The sequence below is a fragment of the Macrobrachium nipponense genome, chromosome 6, assembly GCF_015104395.2.
Source record: "Macrobrachium nipponense isolate FS-2020 chromosome 6, ASM1510439v2, whole genome shotgun sequence".
Taxonomy (NCBI): domain Eukaryota; kingdom Metazoa; phylum Arthropoda; class Malacostraca; order Decapoda; family Palaemonidae; genus Macrobrachium; species Macrobrachium nipponense.
Window position 1 is genome coordinate 125,711,763 of NC_061108.1, and position 7,119 is coordinate 125,718,881.

The 7,119-nt window shown below is 34.5% G+C and overlaps 1 long non-coding RNA gene across 1 annotated transcript in view; it reads left to right on the top strand.

The window, feature by feature from the left end:
* Positions 1–5,040, top strand: part of LOC135216143 (uncharacterized) — a 32,926-nt gene extending 27,886 nt beyond the window's left edge. Inside the window, exon 3 of the long non-coding RNA XR_010314821.1 lies at positions 4,287–5,040. This is a non-coding gene — a long non-coding RNA (uncharacterized LOC135216143). The remainder of the gene's footprint in view (positions 1–4,286) is intronic.
* Positions 5,041–7,119: the final 2,079 nt, after the last annotated feature.

Below are 7,119 nucleotides of genomic sequence, written 5' to 3' on the forward strand. Positions count from 1 at the left end.
CTTGAATTTCAAGTCATTGGCCCCTTTTGGGTTGTTCCATATGAATGTGTTTCGTCTTCTGAATAATAATAATAATAATAATAATAATAATAATAATAATAATAATAATGGAAAAGTAAATCCACAATAATATGTCTGTTCTGATTTTGTTATTTAAAATACAAAGCATAAAGCTTTCGATGACCGTGCAGGATATCGAAAGCTTTCTGCTTTGTATTTTAAATAACAAAATAAAAAAAAACAAAATAACAAAATCAAACAGACATGCTTTTATGGATTTACTTTCTATTATATTGACTCATGTGATTATGAGTTTTCTGTGAATAGTAGTAATAATAATAATAATAATGGAAAAGTAAATCCACAATAGTATGTCTGTTTGATTTTGTTATTTAAAATACAAAATTACAAAATCAAACAGACATACTATTATGGATTTACTTTTCCATTTTATTGACTCATGTGATTATAATAATAATAATAATAATAATAATAATAATAATAATAATAATAATAATAATAATAATAATAATATAATAATAATAATAAATTTTTTTTTTGAATGGAAATCCAGCCTTCTCTTTTAACACCTCAGTGAGTGGTCCCTTGCCAAAGCAGAGCTGATATAAAAAGCCAATTTTTTTTTACCCCTCCCTGAACATTATTCAGGTATTTCCCCGGGGAGAAATGAGAACTTCCACTCTCAATTAATATTTCTCTGGAATCAGGAAGCCTCTGAGAGCTTGGAATCTCTTGCCTTCCGAGAACAATCATTTTTTGGGCATTGATTTTTTGGTTGGGAGTTTCGTGGAAAAACTAAAAACCTTTTTATTCTTTTTTTCTTTTTTTGTTAAAAGTGCATCAGACTCATTTGGGTTTATATAATTTGGCCTCCCCTGCTTGATGTGATTTTAAGGACTCGAATTCAGCTATGATCTTGCTACTCAGTTCTCAGACCTACTTAGATGAGAATTAGCAGACGCGATGCTGCAAAGCAGTTGAGATTTCCGAGACCACAAACAAGACACGAGTGCCGTAATTGGACCTCTCTTGCTCTATGTGATTTTAAGGACTCGAATTAAGGAATATTCTTGTTACTCAGTTCTCAGGCCGACTTAGATGAGAATTATGAGGCGGAACGCTGCAAAGCAGTTGAGATTTCTGAGAGCACCTACAAGACAGGAGAGGTGGGTTATCACAGAGGCCCTTTGTGCCTCACGGCGTTGGATATGATGATGAGGATGATGATGATGGTGATAAGGAAAGAAGTTGCATATCCTATTTTCTCTCGTTGAATTGAATAGCTGTTTGACTCTCTATTGAATTTAAGTTCAAAGTATTATCATAAATCTCCTTTTTCTCTCTGCATGTAAGACAATTGTAGCTTTATTTTGCCCTTGGAATTTAACTAAGAACACAAGGGAAACGGAGACAAAAGTACTCATGCACTTCCTCCAATATTACCATAGTTATTTTAGGATTAGTGTAAAGGGCTTACGAGACTGGAAAGGGACATGTTCACGTGTTCTCTTTTGCGATTACTTAGGTCATTATCATTTTCGACAATGTATATTTGTCTGATTTTGTGAGCTAAGAATGTTAATGGCCATTGCAAAACCTTCATTGGCGTTTACAGTCACTCGAGGAATATGGGAATCGAGGGAGTATGAAATGGGAATTCCTTATACATTATCAATACGAAATTCCAAGACGTTTTTATTACAGAACTTACAAGACAGATATTAAGGCCAATAAAATATAACCAACAGGCATAGAGTAATGTCATATTTAAGATCGAAATGCCCCTTTTTTTTGAAAGGCAATGGCACAGTTAAGATCAAAGGCTCCTTTTTTAAAAGGCAATGGCACACTTAAGATCGAAAGGCTCATTTTTTTTTTAAAGCAATGGCACAGTTGAGATCGAAAGGCTAATTTTTTTAAAAGTCAGTGTCACATTTAAGATCGAAAGGCTCTTTTCTTTTTTAAAAGTCAGTGTCACATTTAAGATCGAAAGGCTCTTTTTTTTCAAAAAAGGCAGTGTCCCATTTAAGATCGAAAAGCTCTTTTTATTTATTTATTTATTTTTTTTTAAAGGCAGTGTCACATTTAAGATCGAAAGTATTTTTTTTTTTTTTTTTTTTTTAAAGGCTTTTTTTTTTTTTTTAAAGGCAGTGTCACATTTAAGATCGAAAGGCCCCTTTTTTAAAAGGCAGTGTCACATTTAAGATGGAAATACTCTTTTTTTTTTATTTTTTTTATTTTTTTTTTAAAGGCAGTGTCACATTCAAGATCGAAAGGTTTTTTTTTTTTTTTAAAGACGTTGTCACATTTAAAAGATCGAGGGGCCCCTTATTTAAAAAGGCTTTGCTTAAGGCGTAAAAAAAAAATGTATTTCCATCAGAGAGCTAATCCTCAAAGTAAACTTCCTCATTAGTTTATTTTACACGAAAAAAGATCGCCCTTGTGAGACGGTGTTAAGAGAATTTTATTTCTCGCTTCTTTGTTCGTTTTTTTAAAGATATTCCTAATTATGTGATAGAAAGAGAGATAATTACCCCGTTTATGTTTCTCGTAAATAATTCCTGGCAGATGCGTGGGAAGCGAAACAGGTGAGCTGCTGCCGAGGACAAAAAAAAAAAAAAAAACTTTAGGCTTCCGCGCTCTTTTGATGTTTTGCCGTCTCCCGTCTGATGTTTTTTTCTTTACTTTTCCTCAGCTTTTAGTTTAATTTCGAGACAGTTTTTACGTTTATCAACATTTGTATTATTTCCCAACGAATAAATAAAGTCTTCTAAAAATGTCAAGAACATTGCCACCTGCTGTTTAATTCTTGATGGTTAATTCTTATTTTATTTCTTTGTTTGCTTGTGATAAGGGACAAACAGACGCTTGCTGCAGAAGGATTTTTGTAAGTGAAATTATCATAAAGAATTGACGTTGACCTCCTGACCTAGATCAAAGCCCTGCTTTCAGTGTCATTTCGTAAGAAACCTCATAAGCAAGAAAATTCTTATCTGTAAATTTATGGTCTTCATTTCTCATAAATATTTATGTGAATATGGTGAGTATCCATTGTAACACGATTTTTTATTCCAGTGTGATAACTTTCACGGTTGAAGCCTTTGCTTAACATCAGAAATGCATTTAAATGCTGAAGAAAGTAACAAGCTTTTGGACGAGTATATATCTCTAAATTCATATTTTCTTATACCTAAAATCTGTATTCATAACTGGGGTCACGCTCAACCCTTTACTGTCAGACATACAGATTCAATCCTTCTTACACTTTGTGCTGCACATGTTCACCCTTTCAAACTTTGCGTCTCGTACATTAATTCTCCAAGTCTCAAGCTTTAAACTCTGGTTCTTACACTTTGATTCTCCGTCTCAAGCCTTAAAAACTGTGGTTCTTACACTTTGATTCTCCGTCTCAAGCCTTAAACTGTGGGTTCTTACACTTTGATTCTCGCGTTTCTCAGCTTTAACTTTGTGGGTTTCTAACCAAACTTAAAAACTTCCTCTTTCCGTCTCAAGCTTTACAACTGTGGTTTCTTACACTTTGATTCTCCGTCTCAAGCCTTTAAACTGTGGTTCTTAACAACTTTGAATTTCTCGTCTAAGCTTTAAAAACTGTGGGTCTTACTTTATTCTCCGTCCTTCAAGCCCTTTAAAAAAAAACTGTGGGTTCTTACACTTTGATTCTCGTCTCAAGCTTTAACTGTGGGTCTTACACTTTGAATTCTCCGTCTTCAAGCTAAACTTGTGGGTCTTTACACTTTGATTCTCCAAAGTTTCTGAAGCTTTAAACGGTTGGGTCTTAACAAACTTTAGTTCTCCGTCTCAAGCTTTAAACTGTGGGTCTTACACTTTAATTCTCCGTCTCAAGCTTTAAACTGTGGGTCTTGCACTTTAATTCTCCGTCTCAAGCCTTAAACTGTGGGTCTTACATTTTAATTCTCCAAGTCTCAAGCTTCAAACTCTGTGTATTGTCGCAAGCATCATGCTTTACTTGATGACCCTAGCCGAAGCACTTCGCTTTCGGTCGCTCGAGTATTCCTAATCATTGATTCCTGGAATGACCTTTAGTAGAGAGTAATGTTCCTGTGACGGCAACAACTTGGCCATTGGACCCTCACGAAAACCAACTAACTGTCTCACAGACAGTTAGTTGGTCAGTCTCTAGAACTGGCAGTGATCCGGATCTGATTGAGAAGTTGAAGAGGAAGTTTTCCTAGGATGTAGTCAGGGATTTATGCAACCTAATTAGATTTCATTGAAAATTTCAGGAAAGGTGGCTCATGGACCAAGGGCAGCCCTAAAATTACGTTGGTGGTGACGAAGATCCACTTTCCCACTCAGCGTCATGGGACATTCATGGGCAGTCAGAGGTTATAGTAGATTCACATCAACCGCCAGTCCCATACAACGCTCCTGATTGGCTGTTGATAAGCCAATCACAGGGCCGGAAAGTCTCAGTGTCTCTCAAATATAGTACCCTACAGACTACCCTCTTGGTTGACATTTTCTCACGCCATCTTGCAGCTTCTCGTTTAAACCGTTAGTTGATTATTCCTTGATTTTCGCTCATTTCCTCTACCTTTTTATATTCAAGAACGTCGTGAAAAGTGTTGGATGGGTAAAGGAACGAGAAGCATTTGGTATTGAGAAAGATGAAGGTCTGAGTCAAAATGAATATGCCTTTTGCCTGGTTTGGTGTGCATGTTGGAGTCTTAAGATAGATAGACAGATTAGGATAGATTGAAAACATTTTACACGAAAAAGATTTTTTTTCCTGTCGTAGAACGGATGCAGCATTACTGAAGCCTCAAGGTATCATAACATTCTTGCCTCGCAACAATTCAGTGTAATTATCCCTGACTAACTTCGTTTTCTTTCATTTCTGTGTGGCAAAGTGTGGACTCTTAAATAGGTTTGGGGCACGGGTAAAGTCTACCAGATTAAAAGTAATGTAGTTGAAAGAGAAAGCACGGTTGTATTTTTTTCACACAATCTGGAGTAAATGTGCCTTCGTAATAGAATATGTATTACTGTTTTTTTTTTGCCTCGAATGTCTTTTATATATATGTATATATATATATATATATATATAGAATATATATACACACACACACACACACACACACACACACATATATATATATATATATATATATATATATATATATATATATATATATATATATATGAGTTGGAAGTGTTGTCACGTATTGTATGCTACGACCAATTCTGAAATATGAATATATATATATATATATATATATATATATATATATATATATATATATATATATATATATATATATATAATATAGAGTTGGAAGTGTTGTCACGTATTGTATGCTACGCCCAATTCTGAAATATATATATATATATATATCTATATATATATATATATATATATATATAGTATATTTCTTATATATATATTATATATATATATATATATAGATATAGAGAGAGAGAGAGAGAGAGAGAGAGAGAGAGAGAGAGAGAGAGAGAGAGAGAGTCGGAAGTGATGTCACGTATTGTATGCTACGACCAATTCTGAAAAAACATAAACGAAGTAGTTGTACCAGGATTTTGGTACAAGTAGTGTTTTGCTAACAAGGGAAAACAAATGTGTATGTGCTCTTCTACTGTTCTCTATGTTTTGCTTTCATATTGTGAATACTATGAAATATCTGTAATAAGCTTAGAATTACCATATCAACTATACAAGGTGTGTGTGTGTGTGTGTATGAGAGAGAGAGAGAGAGAGAGAGAGAGAGAGAGAGAGAGAGAGAAGAGAGAATACCCTTTCTATTGTGTTCCGTGTTTGCATGGGTCGTTGATTTTTATTGCTTGTAAAACATTTTGAAGCCGTTTTCTGTTGTCCAGTAAAATCTTCTGCAGAAATTCATAGTTTTCTTTTCCTTTCTTCAACAATCTCCGTAGTCTCCGTAGTGGGCGGGGGGTGGGGGGGGGGGATATTGGTTATGTCCCGTGAGAGCACCTCATGCGATACGCTGTGGCATTAGCTGCAACCCCTTCCGTTCGTTTTACTCTACTTCCTTTCATATTCTCTTTATGCCATCTTATTCCACCCAACCCTAACAATGGATTATAAGTGAAACTGTCGAGGTTTTACTCCTTTTACACCTTTCAAACCTTTTACTGTCAGTTTCCGTTTCAGCGCTGAATGACCTCATAGGGTCCAGTGCTTGGTCTTTGGCCTAAATTCTATATTCAGTTCAGCAATCTCCGCGGAGCAGTTTTTTTTTCATTCTTGTGAGTAAATCGATCTACCTATCTATCTATCCGTCTATCTATCTATCTGTCTGTCTGTCTGTCTGGCTGTCTGTTTGAGAAGGGAGGTCAAAGGAAGAACGAAGCATATAGTATATATATATATATATATATATATATATCACATATATTATATATATATATACATATATATATTATATATATATATATATATATACTATATATATATATATATATATATATATATATTTACTTTATTCCTGAGGCGAACCGTCCCTGATAATGATACTCATTTCCTGTCACTGTCAATTCTGTCCATTCATAACATCACACTCTTATGGAGCCATTCACAAAGTAGCGCTTGTAATTTTTAAACTTATGTAGTTTTTATACTTTACGTAATTTTTTGTACTTTATGTAATTTTTGTACTTTAGGTAATTTTTGTACTTTACGTAATTTTTATACTTTACATAATTTTTGTACATTATGTAATTTTGTACTTTACATAATTTTTGTACTTTATGTAATATATGTATTTGATGTAATTTTTGTACTTTACGTGCCTTGTAACGTATGCCTGTTATTTCCTCGGTGAGCTGTGAATAACTGCTAAAGCACATGTTGCTTGTTCATATTTGCTATGAAAGGATATGGACACAAAAATATACACAGCTAATAAATTTGAACAAGTGCTTTAGTCCTGTGGCGGGGGGAGAGTGGGGGGCCGGGGTAGCGCCGTTAGTACACATCATGTGGTGCACTGTATGCATTGTTTGAGTTTTTTTTTTGCAGCTTCCTTTCTGCCCCTAGCTACAGCCGCTTTCATTCCTTTTTACTGTACCTCCATTTGT